The sequence below is a fragment of the Pteropus medius genome, unplaced genomic scaffold, assembly GCF_902729225.1.
Source record: "Pteropus medius unplaced genomic scaffold, Ma_sr-lr_union100, whole genome shotgun sequence".
Classification (NCBI taxonomy): Eukaryota; Metazoa; Chordata; class Mammalia; order Chiroptera; family Pteropodidae; genus Pteropus; species Pteropus medius.
The window spans coordinates 1619655-1646356 of NW_024351543.1; the positions used below are offsets into that span (position 1 = coordinate 1619655).

Here is a 26702-nt window from a genome sequence, read left to right on the forward strand (position 1 = left end):
GACTGTTCTTGTGCATCCGGGCCGCCTATTGAAACTAACAATGCCTGCTGCTGCTGCCGAAGAGGATCATCCAAACTCTGAAAATGAAGCACATCACACAAAAGGATGAAAGAATTCTTATTCCACAGGGTTTAGCTTGCAGCTGGTCATGCATGCCAGAGAGATGTGCCATGAGGATGAGAAAGAGGCTTCCAAATAGAATGGCTGGGGCAGCCAATCGGGCATTTTGAAATACTTAGGGAACTATTCTTTTGAAACTAAGGCAAATAACTAGACTTCTTTATGGCGCAGAACTTGGAAAAGTAAGGGATTTTTAATCTCTGCAATTCACCCAGGTGTAAATAAGTATTGTGATTAAAGGAAATAGAAAATTTCTAACTGGTTATACACATTTAGGATTCTCTATTTATTGTAAGAGATCATATTATATAATTGATATTTTTCCCTCTGGGCTAGAGATCAGTGTCACTTTGAAGTTTACAACCGTATGCAGGAATAGATGTTGGTTTTTCCGCAATAAATCAAGTACACTGGATATAATATGCTTGCTATACAAAACAGTACACTGGTTAAGACCATAGATGTTGAAGGCAGATCAGTAATGAAACTGATATGACTCTCATCACATGGCATCAGGTCCAATGGGCTCTTACAGTCTGGAATAGCTGTACTGAGTAAGTCTGTTCACAAAAGGTGTTCCAAATAGAGTTAAAAGTTATAAGAACCTTCCTGCAGCCACCATTGCTCCTGGCCCCTCAATTGGTCCCAGCAAGACAGATGTAGTTTTTAAGCTGCTCTGGACATTAGCATTTAAAGGAGTGCCAAAAGCAGCACCGAGGGCTTTAGAAAGACATGCCACAGTGAGGCACCAGCCTTCTGTTCTCTGATGAACTTACCCCACCTGTCAAAAACACAAACATCTGCCCTCCCTCCCTAGTCCTTACCCCATCCCGTTCCAAAAAGTTTATCTTCTTCTGTTTACTTGATAAAAGTGAGAAACTCCATTCACTGCACAGAACAGTACACATATTAGACTTAGCAATCCATTTTTAACTGTTATACCACTGATTCTGAATAACTCTGCAATAACTAGATGTGTAGCCTTATGGAAATTATTTAATCTAAGTTAGCTTTAGATTCCTCATTGATAAAATGTAAATAATATCTGCTTTATGAGATTGTTGTGAAGAATAATATTTACCTCATAGTTCAGTTAGCAACATAAAGGGTGATTCAATAAATGGCAGTCATTGTGTGTGTCATTCTCTATAACAGCAGTAACAGTTCACATACAAAACTGAAATGATAAATGGAATAAAATATAAAATAAATATTCCCTACTCTGTCAGCATGCTATTGTTGATTCTAACATTGTGTCATTTTTCTCAGGTTAGATCACGCTTTATAAGAAGCGTTACTTTCTTAGAGGTTTATGCCAAAGTGAACAGAACTCATTGGGAGAAATACTTCCTTTGCACATATTCAACCCATTAGTTGTAATTAATGTCCTTCAAACTAATGTAAGTTTTTGGTACAAGTGTTTTAACTTTTCAAAGAGCTACTATTATATTTTATATATAAATGTTTGGCGTTAGAAGGTATCCGTATTATTCTAATATCTCTCGTTCCCCCACTTCTACTACCACTTCTACTGTTTTAGTAGCTCTTCTAACTTCTCTCAAAAAGATAAGACAATCTGAATGGAAATCGATACTAGAAAATCAAAGTTAAAATATATTTGAGAAAAATTAATTCTCATTCTAGATCATTCTACAAGTACTATCTCATTGAACTGCACAAAATGAACTTTCAGCCCTGAGTCTATTACCGTGTTCTAAAGACTGAAAGAAGCAATCTTTCAGAAAAACTTAAAAAACTAAAGGGAAAGAAAAATACAATACATATAGCATCCAAAGAAAAGAGATTATAATGAGGAAAAATGTATATAGAGACAATGTTATTTGTAGTACAACAGAATACTATCCCTACATGATAAAAGTTATAATGCATTTCACATAAAATATTTTAAATTCAAGTTTTATTCTAGTAAAAAAAACAAACTAAAACAGAATTTCAAGAAATCCCTACCGTGAATTACTTCTTTACATTGTGAAATTTTACTCTCAAATTTTATACTAAAATTCTTCATTTAAGTGCCAAAGGAGAGAAAAAAACAAAACAAAACTGATATTTCATTCTAAAGGAATTGATCAACCATCTGTGAAAATCTGAGTCATCATTTTTCTTACAATCCCTTTAGTAGCATACATCCAATCACCAGATCTTGTCAATGCTCTTTGTATTCCTACTCTTATTGCCTGGGATCCTAAATATGTAAGCTAATTATTGTCAACTACTAACCTCCTTCATCCATCTTTGTGCTTCTAGAGTTATCCTCTTTAAAAAAAAGAAAAAAAGAAAAAGAAAAGGCTCATGGAATTTTCCTTACCTCCTCAAAAATCCTGAGTGGATTACTGATTAAAATCCAAACTATAGCTTAGCATTCAAAGTCTTTCACAGTATGTCAATAAACTACAATTTCCAGTAATTAAATTGAATGTAAAAGACATTAACTGCCTGCTATGTTCCAAACTCTAAACAGAGTAGTGGGTTGGTAGTGGGGATAAAGCTGAACTCTGTTCTCAAAGAAGCCAGTGTAGTAAGGTGGCAGATAAGTAAACTAAAACTTGTAATGCAGTGTAATGAATACAAAAAAAGGTAACTATCTACAGGGTGCTAACAGATTAGATGATAAATCCTATACTCAATGGTGAGAAAAGTAAAAGTAATATGTTGGTCTTCTGCTTCCACAAATGATGGGGTAACAGAAACAGTATATAGCCTCCTGCCTTAAAACAACTAAAAACTAGACAAATTAGTGGTTTACAGACATTGGACAACAGGCAGCACATGACAAGGTCAGCCCTACAGCTGTAGCCTACTGCCTATACAGTCACCACACTACAACTCAGGGAGGGAGAACCCCAACAGAGCCTGAGCCTGCCTTGCCCAGAGCCACACTGCTAATGAGGGAGCTGGGCTTCAGATACCAATCTCTGACTACAACATCCCTAGAATTTTTCATTTTTACTTTTCTACCACTTTTAAATCTTTGCTTAGATTATACCCTCAGCCTAGAAATCAACTCCCTCCTACTCTTGTATTCTTCCTTGACCTACAGAAATTGTGCTTCAAGGTTTCAGTTTAAACATCATTTCATCCAATAAAGCTCCCCTAATTCTATTGCCCCCAGACACAGTAAAAACTAGTATTATCATCCTCTATAATACTGTATTACTTTGTTTTTGTTTTGTCATTAATTTTATTCTGCTTTATCTAACAATAATATTAATGTAATATTGTTATTAACATTTATTGAGTGCTCACTGTATTGTTGGTCTAAATGCTGTACACGTACCAAACCATTTTAATCCTCAGGGCTATCCTATGCAGTAGATGTTATTTTCGGCCTCATTTTGAAGGTAAGGAAACTGAAACAGAGATAGACTAAATAACTTGCCTAAAGTTACACAACCAATAAATTTCAGAGCATGGATTCAATACAAATAACCTGGCTCCAAAGTCCTTACATATTACCTAGTTGTTCGCTGTCTGAATTGTCCACTAGACTTCTTGAGTCAGGACAGTTCATTTAACTGATCTCGCTATTTGTATCTCTCATACTACCTAGAACAACGTTTTATACCTAACAGATACTCTATGTTGTTTCCCATATAAATGAATGAGAAAAGGAACACTGTGAGGCTGTGGAGGAGCAATTACACTAAGTACTAAGCCAGAACACTGGGAAACTAGGGACAAAATGTGCCTATAATTCTTTGAGAGAAATTATTTTTCACCCTTACAGCTCCTGAGAAATGTCATCTACAAGCAATTAAAGTTCCACATGCTCCAATGATGGAGTCCTACTTTACCCTTAGCTAATGTCAATATTGGCAAGTAATAGATATATAACTTTATATTTATTTTTAATGGCCAATATGAGACATATTTCATACATTTATTTTAAGCACAGAACAGTATTACTACTAAGAATATATAAAGGTGGAAAATATGTGTGGGTGGTGGGAGTGAAGAACTAGCAAAGGTAATAATAAAATAACAGCAATAAAAACAACTACCATTTTCAAGCACTAATCATGAGCCAGGCACCTGCATTATCATTATCAAAACATTATAATACCAGTGCATTATTCCACTTAACCCTTACAACAACCACGAGGAGGAATAAGATGAACCCTGAAATTCTAGCATTCTCATTTTTTAACAATAGACTTTTCAGATGAATTAAAAGAGCATCTTTGCACCATTAGTATCCATTTTTAATATTAGATTAGAGTAGAAGCTTAAAAGTCATAGGACTACTACATTGGACTACCTTTTTTATCAATTATTCTTTTTCATCAGCTTTATAAAACATTACACAATGGGCTAGCAAGCACTATTATTTTGCTTACATCAATACCATCATGCGTTCATATATGTGCAATATTTATGCTACATGAGTTCATTCACAAGTCAATACGTGTTTACTAAGAAAATGTAGTAAAGTTGTCAGATTTGTGATGTAGAAAGTAATGGTTACAGGACTTTAAATTAGATGCTCATATCCACTCATGTAGTTAACAAGTGCTAGAATCAATGCACTCCATGAATTGTTTTGAATAATCATTCTTGGTGATCAAGAAGTTCCCTCTACTTACTCTCCAGAACTAAGGAGTTTTACATACAATAATTATGATTAAAACAGAATTAGTGGAAATACATGTGCACAACTACAAAATACCCTAATTTGAGAATTAATCTTCCGTCCTAGTTTTTTAAATCACAAAGTTTTATAAGAAAGTTTAATTTTTTTAATTCTTTAATTCACTTTATTCTTGCAGTTAAAAACTGATTCAATAAACCTTCACTAATTCAATAGCATATTAGCAATATTTTAAGAATAATAACATTATACTACATGCCATATTACGTTATATTACACTATTTAATGAATATCAGTAGTCAAGTGCTTACTATGTGCAGGACAACGTATTCGGTGCTTTATCATATGATCTCATTCACTCTCCGTCACTCTGGGAATTTGGTTTCTGCACTTTACAGATGAGGAAACTGGCTCAGAAAAACTTGTCCATGTTCTCACAGACACCAAGCACTGTGCTAGAATAGGGGCTCAAATTCATCTCAGGCTATCACAAACAATAAGAGAATTTTGCAAAGTGGGTATTCGCAAAATTAACCTACAAAAACCAATAGCTTTCCTGTACAGAAACAAAAAACCAGTTAGAAAATATATGTTTAGGATAGAAAATATGTAAAAAAGTAAGCAAGCAAATACATGAATAGAATACCAAGGAACGAACTAGTAACAAATGTTTAAAACCTCTATAAGGAAAACTATAGTATTTCTAAAAGACACAAAACTTATTGAACAAATAGAAAGAAAAAGGTTCTTGGGTAAGAAGGTTCAACTGCACAAAGACGTTAATTGTCCGTATGTTAATTCATATTTTATCATAATTCCAATAAAAATACCATCAGTTTTTTTTTTTCCTTGAGGTCTGCTAGTTAATTAGAAAGTTCATTTGGAATAACAAGTAAGAAAGAAAACCCAGAAAAAACATGAAAAAGAAGATCAATGGCAGTAGGGAGAAGAAGGCCAACACTTCTGATATTAAACAGATTCTAAAGCTTCTATAATTAAAATACTGTGATAATGACATATGAATAGACAGATCAACGGCACAGAACAGAAAATATAAATATATGTATGACTGCATAAAAAAATTATAATAGGAAACCATGCAAGTACTGGAAGAAAACATAAATGAATTTCTTTACAAATTGCAACTGGGAAAAAATTTTCCAAATTATGCCTCAATGGCATAAGACTAAAGAAAGTCAACTAAACAGTATATGGCCAATGCCTCTTTTGGTCATATAATCATCATTCTCATGGATTTTATGGAAAACACAGAAACTGTGGAACTAGTCAATAGAACAAACTCTAACACCTTCACCTTCTTCATCATTTTTAAACCCCAGCAGAAAGATTATAATAATACAACCAAAACCTAGAAGAATCTAAACCACACCTATAGAATTTAGCTAAAAATAAACTATAATACCCCACATTCCAATTCATACCCAAGACCTCTCCTTATATTTTACTACTATGCTTACTTTTAAAAGGGATACAATCTTTGAATATCTTAATCCACTATTTATATTAAAAAACACGTAAGTGATTTCTATGTGATACAGGGCAAGGGCCCTTAATAGATATTTAGATTTATCTTATAATTAAAAAATAATAATAATGCAAATGTATGCAAAAGCTTTGTAAACAATATTTTCAAAAAATTTGTTGTGGAGAAGGACCTCTGGTGTCCAGCTGGATTCAAGCCAGCATATAGTATGGCTGTCGACTGCACAGCATTTGAGTCCACGATGAGACAGCATCTTTGCTTACTTTGAGGTATTTTACTTCACCATAAAAGATGTCAAACATCTAAAATTTGTAAAGGTTTTGTTTTAGAAGAAAAATCTTGGTTGTTTTACATTTTTCCCAATAAATATTTCAAGATGCATGATATAGATTCTTTAGACACTGAATACGCCATTACTAACTGGCAGGAATGTATTTCAAGCACAATAGTGTCTGATTGGTGTCTCCAGAACATATAGGTAACATCTACATTTATTAAAATGAGTAGTATCTCCACAAGTAGTTTCTGTAAAAGCTTTTTAAGAAACAACATAAAAATGGTTCATTGGCAAAAGACATGATCACAGCCTTTCTGTACACTATCATTGCTTTGCAAATGAAAATCTGCACTATTTTTTATGATCAGGGTTTCACCCATTTATTTGGTTAATCATTCAAATGGCTAAACAGACCTCTAATTTGAAAATAAAAACCAATTGATGCAATCACAAACAAGTTCTAAAATTGCGGTTTATAAAAATTGAAATCTTGTTCTAAGCCAAAACACACACACAGTTACCTTTTCCTAATCAGAGCATTCATTTCTCCTCATTATGATCTCACAAGCACATTAAAATCTTATTAACATTAATTACTTCTGAGCGCCTATGCATGAGCAGTGACAGTCGTGAGCGTGCGCGTGTCTGGATCATATCTACATTTATATACCTTGCTGCACTTTGCTTATAAAACATGTGAAAATATTTCTGCTAACACCAATTAGCTAATTTCACACACACAGAGATAGTAAACTGCTGTCTCACTGCACAGCCTATCAGAGACTACTAGACATATGGACAAACGGACGAAAAAGAAAGCAGAAACACCTCTCGAATGTGAGAACTAAAATGCCTTATACTTGAGCCTTAATTCTTGAGGTGAAAACGATTTTGGAGAACAAAGTAACAAAAAATAAAAAATCATTAAAAATTATTAAACTAAGCATTCTATTTTCTACACAGATGGGTTCAACAATAAAAATGATAGAGACAAAGAAAAACTGGCAAGCAAAAAGCAGCAGACACAGGAGAGATAGAGACGGATAAACAAAGACACAGAAATGAGTGTCCTTTATATGTGTACACAAGCATGCCCACAACACACACACACACCTGCTCCACATAATTATACTCAGATTATAATTTGAACAAAAATAATATAAACTTTACTCTGGCCATAAAGTAAGAATAATAGCATACCGTACCTCAAAATCAAAGAGGTCTATCTTTACAAGCAAATAAAATTCGCTCGACCGCAATGATTTATGGATTCTATTTATACTAAGAACATTATATATAAGAGCCATTCATCCATACAACAGAAACACAATGTAAATGAAGAAAACTAGGTAGTTATAGCCACAAAACTACATATAATCCTTGTATCTTTTCATATTCTTCTTCTCACAGAATCTATTTTACCATTCACACATACACTCCATCAAATTACGTTCCTTCCACCATCATCTGTCCTTTAGTAGAAATACTCATAAATAATTAACCATTGATTATTTCATCTGCATTTTCTTGTTTGATCCATGTGTCTATCTTCTCTTCACAGACTACGGTTTATACTAAATTCAAAGACCTATGAAATATCACTGTATCTATATCCATACATTCTATCCTGAGTCTTTCTGCCATCTTTAATTTCTTTGATGCCGTTACCACTATCTCAATTATCTCATTATATCATTTTCTCAAAGAAAATATTTCAAAATTCCTATGGAAAATATCAAGCATCAGCCAACAAAAAAGTTCATGTTTAGTTCCATAATGACTTTTTCAGTGATAAAAACACTTAACTTCATTGAATCATGAAGCCTATGTTTGTAGAAACAAGGAAATACAACTTAATCCTGAAAGTATTTTAACAATTGATTACACTCATTAAATGATTTTTGAATGCATGACCAAGAATGAAATATAGAAAGAATATGAGACAGTCAACCATCCAGCACAATTAATTTAATGCTCAAGTTGATTTAAGTAATTATAGCTCATTCTATAATTCCAATGTTCTACCAGTTGTCCAGCAGCCTCATCGACCTACAGCATGGGGGTCAATGACATACAGCAACAGGAGTGTGTACCTGACAGGAGAGATACATAAATAAAAGGTCTAAGAGCTCTCTTTGCAGTGTATAATGCATTTTAGAGAAGAAATGGTAGGGAATAGAATTTTGAATCTTTATGAAATAGTATTTAAAATATATGACATTGGTATCAATATAAAGTTTAAATGGTAGCCAAGAATACACTGACTTTTATTTTAATTTAATGTTATTCAACATGTTCAAAACTGAACAAAATATAGTGGACATTCTCTAGAACACTAAAACATGCTAATATAAACATTAAAGATTCTTTTTTAAATAAACTAGAGAATAATAAGGCTGAATACAATAAAATGGTATTTAAAAATGAGTGAGAGTTATTTTAAGCAATTGTCAACTTATAACAATTTAAAATAAAACTGAAATTACCTTCCTTATGAAGTTTACATAGACTTTAATAGGTCAGTAGCAATTGTTATAATAGTATTTATGACTGGAAAATATTCTGATTTACCAGATTTATCAAATAGAATCAAGTGTGTCCTTTATAAGAAAGTCTACAGAACTGGGAAAACAAAAATTTGAAAACCTAAGAAAATAGTGGTTACCAGTCATAACATAATAGCACTTTATGTTTTAAAAATATATTCATTTTAAATGAGTGAACACTTAAATATTTATTTATCGGTCATTAACAGCTTAAGAAAAACTGGTAACCCAAAATTAAAGCATTAGCAACCACTATAAAATGATCATTCTGATTTTATTTTTAAATCTCTAAATTTACAGATGAGTGAAAAATACAATTTCTCAAAAAATCAATTAATATTAACATTTCAAAAATATACTGTATTAAGATAAACCCATAATGATCAGAGAAGCATGGAAAAAGAGAAGGCCACAAGAAAATAATCTTGAGTAAACATCAAAGAACCACAGTGCTATATTATCAGTCTGCTATGTTGCAGATATCTTCCCAACAATCTATTGACATATGACCATGAGGAACTAGCAAAAAGTATAAAAATAGATTGAGACTTAGAACCCACCTTCCCTCTCATAAAAGCCACCTCACAAAATGTAATGATTAAATGGCCAAATTTCAACATCAAAGGTACACTTGGCATTTGAACCAGATTTAAGAATCATGGTTTTTGTTTTCCAGTAAAAGCTAATAAGCCGAGGTTTATTTAACTCTTTGCTGTTTTGGGGGGCTTCTCAAGGATTACTGAAATTGGAGACTACATATGAAAAAGATAGTTCATCATTTCCAAGAAAGATATTCATCCAGATTGCCCTCCAATCCGTGAAATCTGAGATGCCTAAGGAGTCTTCTTTGTGAAAGCCTTACAAATATATCCAAAGATGGCGAGTCCCATATGGCTCTGATAAATGAAACCCGTTATTGTGAATTTCAAGCTCTTCTTTAAAACAAAACACTATTGGGTGAATTTGGTGTTCATGAAATAAAGCACTAATTGCGCGGCCTAACAACACTGAATCCTCTCCCTAGCAGACATTTTAAGTTGTGCCAAATTAGTTTTGGGATGTGAACAAATATCCTGGAGCCAGACTCTCACATGCACGCACTACTCCCTGGAAGTAAGTTGGACACTCATGGAAAATGCATTAACTCTTTCAGGCCACCAGGGAACCTAGCTCTAACTAAAAGTCCTCTTTTAATGAAAACAGTCATTCCGATTAAAGTTAAACCCAACTGAAAGGTAAAATAGCAAAAACTGATTTTTGCCAGTTCAGCACTAAAGTATCCATAGATATTAGATAGCCCCTATACCCCAATGGATGCTTATTCAAATGCAACCAGAAATTCTTATTCCCCTTTTCTATGTGTGCATAATTTCCAAGACCTTAATAAGAGTTGTGTGCATTCAGGAGAGGAGAATTCATTTTAAGCTTAATATGCCACATTTGCCTCAGGCAGAGTGATAAGAAACTTTTGTTTCTTTGGTAACCACTTTCGCCTTATTATAACAGGAAACTTTTTGAATTTTTGTTTCATGACATGAGATATAATTTCCACACTAGAATTTTTTCTATGGTCTTTCCAACCTAGTTCAGAAACCTACAACCCTGGAACTGCATATTTAAGTGGCAATTAATCTAATCCCATCTCCCTCTCAAATTTGTTACCACCAGCTTCTTCTTTCTTCCTTTTTTCCCCCAGTCTTAATTTCTTCAAAAGCAAAGTAATTTCTTAGGAAAAGTTGTTACTTTTTTAGGAAATTTTAATTAAGCATTTTATTTGCAGAATGCTGAAAATAGCATTTCCCCTTTTAGCTCACTGATAAATATCCTAGATTTTATTTGTCCTCAAGATTACCCAAACTCCACTAACTATAATTTTATACTTTTAGGTCACTGTCATTCTACAGCTGTCACTCTCCTCTTTCATCTTAAAGGCTTATAAAGATATAGATAAAAGGAAAATTACTTTTTGGGAGTAGAAAATAACTAAATGCCTGTGAAGAGGCTTTTTTTTTTTTTAACCACTTCTAGTTTAAGCTTTCTGCGATATATTTCTTAGAGAACCATATTTAATTTCCTGCAAATTGGTGCAAATTTAAAAATATTACTAGAAGCCTGTGTTCCATTTCTATCAAAGTCTTATATTCTAACAATTAGCCATTGTGTGCTGCTATCAGTGACTCTATTACTAAGGCAGAAAAAACAACCACCACCTCCTCAGACCCTAAAAGGAAAAGAGCTATTTGCAAGTAGATAGGACACATTTGGTCAATCAAATGTGTAGCTGCTTCTGACCTCAATTAATTCAAACTGCGATTCTTAGGATAGAAATCAAGTCTGCAGAATGTCAATATGAGGACATATACCTGGGTTTTGTTGGGTTTTTGAAACTCTGGATAACTCTTAAGCATTTTCTAATAAAAACTGAAGGTCCGATAGTGCACTGGGGCCTGTTCATACCATGTCTGATATGATCACATCACTTCTAAGTTCTGTTACATATTTTTAGTTAGGTGCTGGTAACGAAATAAACCTCACATTTAGTTGAGTTTGTTTGGTATCTAGAACCATTTTAGTGGTATTAAGAGGTAAACATTAATACTCACCAAGCACCTAAACATCAAATATGTTTAACCTATTTTTTAAAGCAAATATGCATTATGTAAGTAAGAAATAGACTTAATAAATATACCTGCAACTTTGACAAGTGATACTAGGGCCAAGAAACAATTTTCTCACGAGGTCCAGACAGAGGGGATATCTGGGGCAGTTATAAACACTTTATGGAAGACTGAAGTTCTAATTCACATGTCTATCATGGTCCCTTTTCCACCTTAAAGCCACATAATGGCATCAATTTAGGAGAAAAAGTATCAAAACTTAGCATATATTCATTTCAAAATCTTATGATCAACTGTAATTAGAACTTTAAAAAATGGCTTATCCTGTATTCAGTGCCCACCACTTTTGTCATGTTTAGAGCTCTGCCACATGCTCAGATTCAATTCCTTCAAAGCCATTTTTATTTTCTGGTTCTATGTTCATTACTTACATAATCCCAACAAACTAGAGGCAGAAGGCCTCATGATGCACATTGTCCTCACAGCTCAGCTGGTTCTAAAAGGCCTTAATAATCAAAATATATTTGTTCAACCAGCTTCTAAACCTGGAATTACAAGCAGAATGATTTTTTAGATGTTAAAAGACAGCAGCAAAAAAAAAAAAAAAAAAAGAAGGGCAGGAATATTAGAAGGGCATTTTGACCAAAAGAACAACTGGACTGTCCAATTTTCTTATTGAAACAATGAGTAACCTAGTTCTCAAGACAAATCTCAACACTGGAAACTGTGGTGTAACTTTAGGAAAGTTATTCAACCTCTACTGGCTTTTATTTCTTAATCTGCAAAATAGGGCTAAGTTTCAGACACCAACCGCTTTCTGCATCCCTACACTGCCCAGGATCTTTTAAAATTTATTCCCTGAGCCAAAACCTCACCCACATGCCATCAGTTATTTTCCCTCCTTTTTCCTGTCTCCCTTGCCTCTGCAGAAAAATAAAATTAGCAGTCAAAGTTAAACATGCCCAGTGGGCAAAACAGGCTCTGGCTTAAGGAAAAGGATGGAGTAAGTTGTGTTAAAGTGCTTATTTGGCCCCAAAAGATTCATTGTTGGGATACTACCTCCCACAACTAGACCAACTGGAATTTTTCTCAGGAAAATGGAGAACTGTTTAAAGATAGACATGCTCTTTAAGCTGGTCTCAAATCAAAATAAATTTAGGATATTTGAAAACACCCTACAGGATTTTCTCTGTGGAGCCTAAATAAATCACTGACCAAATTTTCCAATTTATGCTATGCTGCTAAATGGAACTTTATTTTTTTAAAAAAATCATGCTTTAATTTCTACATCTGAAAAAGGAGTATAGGTAAAGTTCTTCACTTTACATTTTTTGCCCTTCTCTCTTCATGGTAGCATTCATTCACTTGATAAAATTTAAAAGAATGCCATTTGGGAAAAGACCATACTTAGAGAAGAAAATTGAAATAGAACTCAAATTTCCGATAAATTTGAAAATCTGTTAAAGTCAACACTATAACCCCTGGTTAATGACTTTGTGGGTCTTTAAAAAAACACATCTTTTTAACACATAATTATAGAGACATTAAGAATATCTCCAAAATATATGTATATCAAAATTTATAAAACCATGATTATTTTCACATCTAAAATATCCATTTCAGGGCTCCTTTAAATTGTTAGTACCCCTATGGCATTTAAAGTATTATTAAATCTATAAAAATGTATAAACACAATGTTTTTAGCAATTCATATAATGGGTAAATGAGAAATTACATTAGTTGTACACTATACTATATACACAGAGTGTCATTTTAAACTAGAGCCTTTTTTAAAAAACGAGAATATCGGGAATGCTCAAGAATGTTTTCAGATTTTATGAGCACTGCTGCACTCAATCTATTAATACTCTCATTGGATTTTAAATGTAAACCAATTATTTTAGGACCAATAACAAAGACTATGCCATGAAATTATTGTTTCATGGCATAATAGGTAACACTGAAATTTCCAATCAAATAATCTGTCCCATCAAAGAGTTTCAACTCTCGAATAAAACTATAAACAAAAGATTGTTCATGTCAACTGACTTCCCTAAGGCATTATTCATTTTTAACGCTAAACTTTATAAGACTTAAAAAAAAAGTTACTGAACTGATTCCGTGTGGCAAAATGATTTGTTCCCCAAAAAGGAAATGAACTTACGTCTCACAAAGTTTAATTAGCATTTAGTGGCTTGTACTTATCACATGGAGAAACAGCCTTAGTCTGGAGGTTAACTGTAAAACAGTCAAATTGCATCTACTGCTGGTTAAGAGCACTAACTCTGCTGTCAAAGTTAGACTGAACAGGATTTCAATCCTCGTTCTGCTACTTACTCGATCTGCAATCTTAGATAAGTTACTTAAACATCCCACATCTGGCTTTCTTTATCTGTAAACTGGGTTAAGAAATACCTCATACAAAAGCATGGGGGTTAAAAGATCCATTAGACAATGTTCTTCAACAGTTAAATAATTATGATTACTATGACTACTTTGAACCCTTCTAACTGCTCAGAAAACTTGAATTCTACCTCCAGTTAAAATAATTTCTTAATGGGAAAACAAGAAAAAAAAAATTTTCAATTTCTTTTACATGATGTAAGCAATAATTACTATACCATGTCAGCAATGCACTTTGGGGCCCTCAAAGCGAGATATTATCATTTAACATAATAAGAAACTGGTAAAGATTTATTGAATTAGGGAAAAAATAATATGATATAGTAGAGAGTATAGGCTCTAAATCCTGTCTTTGACACTTAACAGCTATGTGAATTTGTCAATTTACTCTATGAGCTTCGTTTTCTTTTTTTTTTAATCTATACCTTAGGTAGAAAACCAGGATATACAATAGAGTTGTTGTAAAGATTAAATTAAGCAATTTATCAACAGGTGCTTAGTACTCTCTTCACCTTAATTTTAGGGTTACAGGACAAGAGTGATAACTGTTGTTTTTCAAGTCTAAACTTTTGTTACACAGCATTTTCAACTTTGCCTTTCTATGTAAAGTGAGTTTAGGTTTGGTTAAAGTATACTATGAACGAAAAAGATGAATTCAGGTGCAATAGGAAATATATTTTAACAATATACCCTAAAAACAAGAGAAGTGATTCTCAAACCTTGCAATATTATTAGAATTTATGAAGTAGTTTTTGTAAAATATAAATGCCTGAATATCATTCTAACTTAGAATAGGTAATATCTTAGAATAGGTAATAACTTAGAAATCTGCAGTTTAAAAGCCCCAAGTTGATTATGATGTACAATAATAGCCAAGGAAAGTAGCATTTTTCGTTATTTTTAAATCAGGTAGAAGCCAGGGCGCCTGAGTTCCATCCGAGGCCTCTTAGGGATAGAGCTCAAAAATTTGACTTGTAACAAACACCATAGGTAATTCTTAAGTATACTAAAGTCTAATAAGACAATATCGAAAAGGTATATATATAATTTTTTCATATTGGTTAAATTTTTTACCTCCTATTTTAATAAATATCACTGTCAAAATGAACTTATAAATGAAGGGTAAAAATATTTAAAGAAAACACTAATTTTAGACCCATAAGCATTATCATTATTATTATTACAGGCTTTTAAACCAAAACAGGAAATTGGATAAACATATCTCCAGAGAGCCTACCGCCACTGAGAAGCACCCAACTAAGAAATGCCATGAGTTTCAGTGTTTTTTAAATTTGTCTGTGTGTTTTGCTTTGACTTTTTATTATTTAGTCCTTCTTTAATTAGAGCAATAATAACAATAAATGTTATGAAATTGGCATAGGACTTTACTATTTATAAAGAAATTCCATATCCGTTAACTCATTTAATACTCACAGTAACTTTTTGACATAGACAGGAAGGGTAACATTTATTATTACTTTTCTGCAAATAAGAAAATCAAGCTTAAAAAGCTTAAGCAACTTGCCCAAAGTCATACAATTTGGTGGTGTTTATGTTAATATATGGACTGAAAACTCCAGCTGTAAATTCCATGCAAAAATCTAAAATTTAAAACTTAATACTCATTTTTAAGTATTATAAAAAAAAATTCAAATGTCATGGAAGAGTCTCTACATTGCAAGTAGTCTACAGTCCTATACGATAGCATGGGTTCATCTTGCTATTTAAATTTGTTGTAGTTTATTTATTTTATAATTAAAGGATAGAAGGAAAGTTGAGCTCAATTAACCAAAATCAAAGCAAAACTTAAAAATAAACAAAAAATTGGAATACCCATCAGTTATAATACTATTTACTCATCCTTTTGCATTTCAACATTGTGCCTCAGTTTCCTCTTCTAAAAACTGGGATATCAAATAGTACTTTCAAAGGCTAGCAATTTAATTTTCAGTTATCATAATACTTTAAAAACTGTTAAACCCAGTATAACTAGAGTAATAATATGTGTCCAATCCCTATAAGAACCCTTAGTCAAATGTACCTTAAGATCAGCTAGTTCAGCCTGCTCATTTTATGCATGAGAAAAAAACTAGAAAGGTTAAATATCTTACCCAAGATAACACAGCAAATTTCTTACAAAGCTAGGACTAGAAACTGTTTCTTTACCCCAAAGTTAACTATAATATGCATTCATGTATTGGCAATACATGGATTTTCATAATCAAAAAGAAACCGTCATTTTAATGAGACAGTAAGTTTATAAAGAGATGTTTGGAAAGAAGGTGGTATCAGAAAGTGTTTTTCCAAAGAGAAAAACCTCTTAAATTACTTAAAATGCAAACAAATAAAAATAAAACAAATGAGAAGTCATAAACCAGCCAAACTTAATCATTCAGACCTCAAATATTTGAGTACCTCTGGGCTGAAATCCACAGAAAGTTTTGGAGGCAGAAGGATGAATAAGACACAAACACCATCCTCAAGATCACGGTTTAGTTGGAAGCTATGCAAACAATGGCAGTACAACATGAAAAGTGATACTACCAGGTATGCCTATAAAAGTTGCTCTGAGAATGTGCAGAAAGGAGCACCTCACTGTCTGAAATGATTGAGTTGAGGCTTTATAAGTGGTAATAATTAGGTGAATATCTCCAACAATCCCTGCCTTCTTCATCCTCAAATCTAAACAGAACACATCCCTATTTGTGCCTGAAATTTTTTAAGTATTTTTAATATAAAAAAACTGGCATGAGAGAAAGGGTAAAATGCACATATCCTACCTTCTCCTTGGGTAGTAAGAATTTCCAAACACACTAAAACGTGTATTTTTGTGGAGTCACTGCAAAATCCGAACTTGAAACAATTTGCCAAATTTTTGCAAATGTCCTGTTCTTTTCTTTTTCACTGGCTCATGCATCAGTAACTCTCACAACAACAGAGACACAAGGTGGCACTGTGGTGCTGACATTCATTTCAGGGCCCTTTTCTAAATGGGCAAATTGAAAAAAGGCAAAAGGCCTTATTTGTGACAACTAAAACCAGAGTTGTAACACTGGTCTTTTCCTAGGTCTATGAGCATTAAAAGTAGCCGAAGGACGACAAATAATTTTGCATTTATGAATACCCCATCATGCCTGTATAGAAGAAAATATATTCTCTGATGTTTTCTGCAAAATGTTATGTATGTCTTCATAGAAATGTCCAAAGACATATAGTGCAGCTTTGCCAGTAGAAAATCAGAAGTGAACTGTTTACCACGTGCAAGGCCAAGGACATGGACCGCCTCTCCACCTAGTGGCCAATGGGGAAGAATAGAGCCATAGAAACCATGTTGCGCTTCACTCAGTAAAAAGCAGCCTTTTTATCAAATCACCGATAGGCAGTTATGACACTTTGTCTAACAAATGACAATTTGTGGTTTACTGCATTATAGAATCATTAAATAGACCCAGTAATATATTGTGACATCTACTTAAGCTGAAGACAACTACCACCAAAAAATTTAAAGTACATGTTGCTCTCTCAGATTCTCTTCATTCTTCCATCGTCATCAATCTACACGTCTCCCCATACATTTGTGATTTATAGGTAGAAAATGCAAGGAGAAATACCTACATATGTAGCTATTTAAAATAAAGTCATACATTCTTTAAAATAAAAGAAAATCTAAAACAGAACTTCTCCCTTCATTTTACAGGCAAGGAAACCAAGGAATAGATAAATTATAATATATTCAAAATCATATAGTCAGGATTAGAAACCAGGACTCCAGATTTAACCACTTTAAATCCTTTTTAGCATTAATTAATGCCTCCTGCTCTCCAAGGCAGTGCTTCATTGTTTTGTTTTGTTTGTTTGGTTTTGTTTTTGCCACAGCATTGGGGTCTCAAAATAATTACTTTTTAAAACTTTTATTCACAAATTTTCATGCTAAATTGATAAGATTGAAACTATTGTTTATAAGTCCTAAGAAGCACATCTTTCTACCTATGGCTATATTCTGAGCCTGTTAGAAGAACATGCTTTTTCTTTTTTTTCCCTTTTGACTAACAAATTATTCACATTCATTCAACATTTAGAAAGCAAAGCAGCAAGTGGGCAGGGAATGGAGTAGAATGTGTTTGTCAAATCCGCTGTACAAAAATGGTTTCCGAAAACCATTTTATAAAAAGAAAACTGAATCCATTCAGACTGATAGGAAGTTTAATTTTTTGTTTTGTTTTATATATATACACACACATACACACACACACACACACATATTGCTTTGAGAGGAAACATGTACACATACACATACAACTTATTCAGTTGATCATTTTATCCATTTTACTTAATAAACTCATGATGATGTTTTACGACATGCCTTGGTATTGCTTTGTTGGGAAGTCTTCTTAGCAAAACAAATAAAATATGTTTACCAACTATAAAGATCTGCTCACAACTACAAACCCAAGGTTTAAAAGGCAAAATGTATGAAGAAGACCAGGCAGTAATAGAAATGTGAGATGTAATGATTTTCTCTTCTATGATCTTCTTTTGGTAGTGCCATTGAATCTAAAAATACATTAGACAGGCATAGGGAGAAGATAGTACTGTGTCACATAGTTCAGATAGCTTTATCTGAGGGTTAGAAAGTATTTTTCTTTCATTAGACTTTTAAGTTTAGAAGCTTCGAAAGTACCCACCCCTTCTACCCTCTGGCTTGATGATATTCTGAGATCCATTTGCTTCTTAATTGGTCTCTAGTCTCCCCTCTAGAGATGAGGAGACAAAAATTATCGTTGAGTTGAGGAACTAGAAAAAGTAAAAACCATTCCAGTTCTTTTTGCCCACCCTAAAGCCTGGGTGATAGGTGCAAAGGACCAATAAGATGGAAACATTAGTTAATATGGGCAGACCCAAAGTGCATTTACAGGGCCAAAAGGAGTTTTAGTGTATCTAGAATTTAAGAGAGAAAGAGAGAAAACCCAGAACCAAAAATAAATCCAACAGTATAAAGCTACCTTTGCGACTATATTTGCCTGAGCAAATTGACATTACCTTAATTGTCTCCCAGTAGCATTTCATTTACTAGAAACACTCATACTATAAAGGTAATTTGCCAACAACAAATCACAATTTGTTTACAACAGTAATTCAGAGAACATTTCTGAAAAGAAAGGTAAAAATAGAAAACATCCATGCTCATTTAGTAAAAAACAAACAAACAAACAAAAAACAAAACCTAAAGCCTTCTAAACATTAGAATTAAAATTTAAATAATTTAAATTCAAACATGGTTTTTAAAAAGCTTAGAATAAGAATTTCTGAAGAAAAAATAATATGTATAAGATTTGTAATTATTGCCATTTTCAGTTTCAATTTTTTGGACATCTTTTTAATTTTCAAAAACCCCAAATTCCATTAAATAGTTTTATATATACTGAATGCAAACTCTTCCATTAGTTAGTTATTTAATATGGAAATTTTTAAAATAAATCCTTAATATTCTAAATGCATAATGTGTAATACGTATGTTAAATTCATCACACCTTTAGACACAGTATTGAGTGACGAAATTACTTCTAACACCAAGAAGTTATGCTGTAATTACCACTTCTCAAATAGCGTTTCGAAGGTAAGACTGAATATTCAGAAATTAATAATAATATTCTCGGTTTCCATTTGGTAACTAGATGTGTCAATTAACTCAGCCCTTGCACCTCATCTCAGTATTGTCATGTGGAAGTCAGTAGCTAACTTTCCCTAAGTTAAAACAGCTATAGAGGGGTCGCATTAGTTAACTGAACTAGAAAACACCCCAGGCTGAAGTTTCTGTTGCGTGTCTAAAGATTCCAGAAAAGCGAGCTCCATGTCTTCAAGGTGATTACTTTCAAGTGAACTGTAGAATCACCAAAAGGCTTGATTCCGGAGTAAAGGAAAGGTTATGAAGCCAAAGTCAAGCACAATTTTTCCATAGTTTAGTGAGGAAATAGCATGCCACTTATTCATTATTACAGTTGAACAGCTAGAGGGACAGAAAAGCCCTTTTTTCTTATAGGCCCTAGAATGTTGTTTCCAACATCTGCTGTAGTGGTTAACATATATATAATAGTATTAATAGGTGTCATTATTTCTTCCCGCAGCCTCAGAAGCTTGCCTATGTTGAAATTAGAAGAGCTCAAGGAATATATTTCTGATACATTAAACATAACTGGCATCAATATTATTGGTGATTAAATATATAGTATCTATGTTATAGGAAAACATATGAATTCAGGCATTCCCTAGAATTTCTAAGATATAGGTATTGCCCTTGAGGTTTTGGTAAAGAATTAAAAGGATTTTGCTAGTTATTTGACATTGGCTATAATTCCTGAGGATTCTACAAAATGCTAGACGTTACTTAAGCAATGCAAATGCATGAAACACAGGTTTTCAAGAAAATTACAAGTTTCAAGTTTTGCCAAATGCCTAGGAATCCTATACTTGATTTGAAAGTTTGGAGTAAAGAATCAAATGACCAAGGCTGATTCTAGTATCATTGTAAATAATACCTAGTGCTTGTATGAGGTAACCACAGGCTTATACAATATAAAAAAAAAATCATTTAAAAGGGTTGTTTTCTAATTTAATAATAACTCTTACATTACACACTTGCTTGTGTTTATTGTCCTTGATGTAGGGCAAAATGTTCCTATATAAGTTATATCTGATCTCTATAATTTGCTTGTGATAGTTACACAGCCAGACAAATGAAAATATTTAGATTTTCTTTTCAATACTATGCGACCCTTAATGCCAATGAGGTCCTCACTGGTTAAGGAATTTAGGATAGGCATACTATTTTACCTCTTTTGTAGAAGTTGAGTAAAGTATATTTTCCACTGAAAAATGTAGTTTGTTATAATACATTTCTAAAGTGGCCTCCAAGACTAGTCAGCTCTAATATCCATTATCAAATTTTAGACCTTAAGAGGCCACCCTTGGGACTAAAGAAGGCTAGAACTGGCGGCATTTAAAGAATGTCAACATCAGTCCTTCCTTTGCCAGAAAGGATCACTAGTTAGCAATAATAGTCAGATGCTTCTTCCATACACCTTGCCAGACCCTGGGGCAACACATTTGCTCAGGACCTGAACCGAGCTTCCTCTGTGGCAGCATGACCAGCCACTACTCAGGCTGGGCAAGTCCGTGAACACATCCACTGATAACTTCTATATTTATAGAAAGCCAGAACATGTGTAGATAATCACACAATTGGATATTTATGAACTGCCAGATTTTATGAATACGAGAATTTGTTAATTAGCACAAGGGCTAATCATTAAAATTCAAAAACAGATAAACAGGAATGCCACTTATTTGTTCACATCTCAGGGAAAAGTATGCAGCTGCTATCTTTCTGATGAATGGCTTCTGGAGAAAAATGTGAAAAAGAAAAGTGTCCTCAAGTTTGAAACCTTAATGAGTAAAATCCAGGAAATTACTATATAGTCTTTAAATCAAAAATAATCATAGTGATTCTCCCCTTAAGTTAAAAAAAAGTTTAAACCAGCATGTGCTCAGCATTTGAATTATACTGTCTTGCATTCCACTGTTTTGTTCCTTTTCGAGGAGCCAAAGCTGATTTTCATCAGATAGGAGTTAAAAAGCACACATACATGTCACTCAGTATCAAATTGTTTTAGCTACAGGGCATGGCGAAGCATGAAATAACTGCTTTAGAGCATTTCCTCATGTGGGTGTGTTATGTAACTGTGTGTTCCAACAATAAAATGAAACACATTGTGACCTGACCAAGACTTCAGGGTTCTCAACAGGCAGATCTCCTGTGCTGATAGGAAGAGCCCACCACAACAAGCGAGGCTGGTTAATGAATTTTTCTGGCACTCTATTGCCCTCCTATGACACAAGCCTTTCAGTTTTCCAAACCCCTATACAGCAGAGCACACTGGTTTTAAGTTTACTTAACATACATTTTATAATGTCCTGCTGTATTTAGATAGTGACAATCCTTCCCCCAAAATGACAAGATTATTTTCATACTAAAAATATTTTACATACTCAAGGCTAAGAAGTATAATTCAGAAGAAAACATATGCACATTCTAAAAATCAAGTCGACCATAAAAATGACTAAATTTTTACTTTAATACCTCTTAGATTAAAAGAAATTTTCACCCTCCCTTAAGAGTCTCTCCATTTTTTGTTTGCTTCTGATCAATATAAATATGCTTAACATAAAAATTTTTAAATGTCATATCCGAAAAGAATCTGATTTCTTTATCTATACATGTATGAGAATATGTAAGTGCACATATATACACACAGATATCTTCATACATACATGTGTGCAGAAAGAGAATGTTGATCAAGAGATACATGAAAAATTCCTTTTGTAAAAGAGCATAGAATTTTAGATAGTCCTCATAATGTTAATACAGAAAATGACAGGTGCATGAAACATGCACATTTTGACATAAAATTTTGTTTTAAAACATTTCTAGGTCAAGAGTTCTGAAATGGAGATAATCATGTTTGAAATACCATATACTGTGTACCATATTAACACAAATACACTTTCAATAGAACCCTCCAAAAGTTCTCCCTTAGGAAAAAAATTTCTGACAGGACTTGAATATACTTAGAATTTGTATCACTCTTGGTCAAAGCTGGCCTTTTCAGCTTAGAAGACAGTTTAGGCAATATAAGCAAATTAAAAGTCTCCAAATAAATTTTTTAAAAGAAAAGGAAGAAAATACTTTTAACAGCAAAAGTTCACCACCCTTTTGAAATAATGGATTTTTAATAAACATTTTACTAGGTTTGAACCTTGAGAATGTGTTTGAGAATCTGCTCTAGTGTCCCAGGTGGGTTAAGAATATTGCTTTATGGACTTCTTTGTGTTGTCAGAGAGGCCTAATGGAATTAAAAAAAAAAAAAAAAAGTCTGCCACTTCTATTAAATAAATAATTTATTATGAAAAAGGTGACTGTTATTATCCAAGATCTCTACAGATCAGCATCCATTTTCTATTACTGTTCATGTATATGCTGAAAACATTTGTATATCTTACTATCTGACTTAATTTTTATCAAATGAATAGCAGTTTACTTTTGGACAAATCTGAATAAAACTCCATTAAGGAGTCCATTTCAAATGGACTTATTTAACTACTCCTTTGAATTCTGAAGAACACTATTCTGGGAAAACTCTTCAACAATGTCAGCTAGTTGTGAAATGCAACTTTTCCCACCATAAAAAAGAAAAAATATATAAAGAAAAAAAAGTACCTCAAAACTATGTTTGAAATAACAAATACATTATTTATAGTCCCCAAAATGTTAAATGAATACTTACAGTTGTTGCACAAGATGGCCTGATACACTTCATAGCTTCTACTTTGTTAAAAGATGGACAGTCCCCCACCCACCCCACCCCACCTCTAAGCATAAATAAACAGTAACGTACTAAAAGGAAACTATCCTAGGATAAAAACTGCTTGTTAGGAAAGTTTGCATTCTTACTAACCACAGTGATATCCCTTATAAAGCTCATCTGCAAAATAAAAGTAACAAAACGAAGTACCTTATTCCTTTCAAAATACACTCCCCCCACCGCCGATGTAACATAGAAGAGTGTGTGATGATAAAAATAATTACTAATTCTTACCCACCCTCAGTGCCTACCCCTCACCTTATGGCCAGTGTCATCAAATAAATATGCTGCGAAAAGTATTCAACCTGCTTCAAGGATTTAAACTGTAAATGTGGACTTTAAACTTCCATGTAAAACAAAGAACTAAGAGTCTCACTTTAGTAATAGCCACACTGGCACTGCAGCTGAAACTCATTGGCATTTAACTAACAAAACCCAGTTAGCAATAAATAAGGACAACATGATATATAGACAGACAGATGGAATTGCATAAACAGATAAGAAAAGCAAAGAGACTAACAAACATACGGAGGGGTCTGTTTTAAAGGAGTGAAAAATACTGATTTATTCGGTACTTTAGTGAGAAAAAATAGATTTGTTTGTAATTATTTTTAAAGTAATTAAACTGAATCACAAGGGCACACCCTTAAATAAGTGGGAATAAAATCAGCAGAGGGTTAGGCCTCCTATAGATGTTCTAAATTTTAAGCTAGCAATAGCTCTGCCAAACTTAAATCTGGAAATTAAAATTCAAGGGAAAAAGAACATAAGCATTGGGGGGCTAAAGGAGATGATAGGTAGAGGGAAGATTGAAGAAACAGGATTTTTTTTTTTTTTTATGAAAGTTGTCTGTCTCTACCTTTCTTTCCTCAGCTGAGTTTCTCTTCTTCTCTCATAATCGGTGTGTCTCCTGGAAGTACAGGTGAGGAAAATGACTGCCTGCCCTTAATGAGTCCATTTTCCTGTTTCGATGTTGCGTGTATATACACACACTGCAACCTACCTTACAAAACCACAGAGACGGGAAGAGAGAGAGAGCAAGGGGGGGCGCAGAGAGAGAGAGAGAGACAGAGACAGAGAGCAAGCGAGTGAGAGAGAGAGAAGAGAGAAAGAAAAACAGAAAGAAACAGAGAGAGAAAGGCACAGACAAAGCCCTCCTACCAGACAGCAGACAGCCTTCCTTCCCCTATCCAGCAAAATGCAACTCGTCTAATGCAGCAACAGGTTCAGTATTGCCAGACTAAAAGAGTGAAAAAAAAAGGTATATTCTCTATATCATTACTGCTTGCAAATAAACAGTTTAAGAGCAGCTGGCTCCACCTTCTTTATTTATGCTCCATTATGAGGACTGTATTGTTTCAGTTCTGGCACACAGTACATGTAATTATCATAAATACATTTTTTGCATTTTAGCAGGAAATAGTGAATCGCATAGCTTATTTGTACAATCTTTTAAATTTATTTTTTTAATGTGAGAAGAGTGTCAACAAATCTGCTCTGACAAAAGCCTGGTAATGATTTTAAAGTCAGAACAGTCTTAAAGGAGGCTCTGAAAGAAACAGACTCCATACAATAGGAAAACTGATCTCAGACAAAACTGATAACTGCAAAAAAGAAATCACTGCTCAGTAAATAAGTCAAGACCATATGCAAAATTGCAGACAAAAACAGAATTAAGTTTAATTAAGTAACTAATAGACTAGTACTTTAGAAAGCAGATTGGATTCTTATTTGAAGCACCTATCCGTTCAAACATCACAATGCAATGTTCTCTGTGTGAACAGGTGCAATGCATATAGTACGTAGTGTTACAACAACAGAAATAAGTCCCATAAGGAGCTTCCATCACAAGCAGGACAAGGTTTCATAGAATATGGGTCTGAAAACATAACAGAAATCCCTTGTTCTTTTATCAGAAGGGAAAAATTAAAATAATGTTTCTAAATAAACCTTTCTTAAAAGGAAAAAAAATGTTTTTCATTGTCTGAAACCTCTAACCAATTTTTTTCCCACATGTTAAACCAATATAATACTAGCATGACACGTCTCTCCCCATCACGTGCTCCCCATTCCTTTTTCCCTACTCCCAGGTGCCTTTTCTCCCATAAGTGATATAGTCGCAGCCATGGAACTATAAACATTAGAAAACAAAACTAGTTTCAAGCCCTTCTCCTTGTCCCCCCAATTTTTTAAAACTAGACATTGTTTACCTAGACAGCTACATTTCTACACAATTTGGATGTGTGCCATTTAGATGGGACTTAGGAACATTACAATAGAGGTTAAATATTCTTTTAAAAATCTATGTAAAAAAATGAGTGGATCTGACCTACTCAAACCCTGCATTTGGGCATCAATAATTAATTGTATATTAAGTATATTAATTGTAAAATCATCGTTTTATATGGTTTAGTGTTTTTAGTGCTTCAAAAATTAGAATGTGTTCCTCTGCATAAATAAAACTACTGTATAAGCATCAATTCCTTCATTTAAAAGTCAGTTTTCAGTTAATAAATAATTACTTCAATAAAAACTTACAGATTAACTATATCTTCGCCTGATTAAAAAAAAAAAAAATTTAGAATGTCAGTTAAATCTTTGGTCATGTTCAGAACAGAGATCAATATTATTTTAGTTATTTTAAGGATGGATAATCTGTAGCACAGATATTAGAAGGCAATGTCCAGCCACACATTATGCAAAGTGTCCTGGGAAAATTCTATTAAGAAATTAAGAGTCCAGACCCTCCAGTCTGATTGTAAACCACCAATTCTAATTTTCTGGTGCTGTTGTGTTTTACCCCTCTCCAGGGTGGGTGCTTAATAAAGACGGGACACACAAGACACACACAAAAGGGGATGTTATCGACCCCTACTTTTGGTCATATGTCTCGAGAAAAACCTTTCTAAAATTCACTTACTTTGCCTAAGACCAGCATCCATCTCACCCCTTACTGCTCAGCCTAGCTGTTCTGTTTCCCTACTTTGCCCTATTGAAGCTTTATTAAAATGTATAAAGAAAAATGCCACTTAAAAAAGCACACGAGCCTCGCAGTTTGACTGATCCAAATTAGATATTAGTATGTCATGACTTTTTAAAATAAGATTCTAGGTATTTTTGATTTGTTTTGTTTTAACCTAAAGAGAATAAGACAGTATTTGATTTCTACTAGCTTGAGTCAAAAGGAATGTAAAGGACCATAAAGT

General features: G+C 33.4%; 2 long non-coding RNA genes across 4 annotated transcripts in view; both read right to left on the minus strand.

Annotated features, from left to right (window-relative positions):
* LOC120586611 (uncharacterized) overlaps positions 1–26702 on the minus strand; it is a 696355-nt gene that overhangs the window by 633102 nt on the left and 36551 nt on the right. The window lies entirely within an intron of this gene.
* Positions 5524–19256, minus strand: LOC120586612 (uncharacterized). Its single transcript, XR_005648760.1, has 2 exons — positions 18311–19256; positions 5524–7623 (listed from the first exon to the last, which is right to left on the minus strand). It is a non-coding gene; the product is annotated as an uncharacterized LOC120586612 (long non-coding RNA).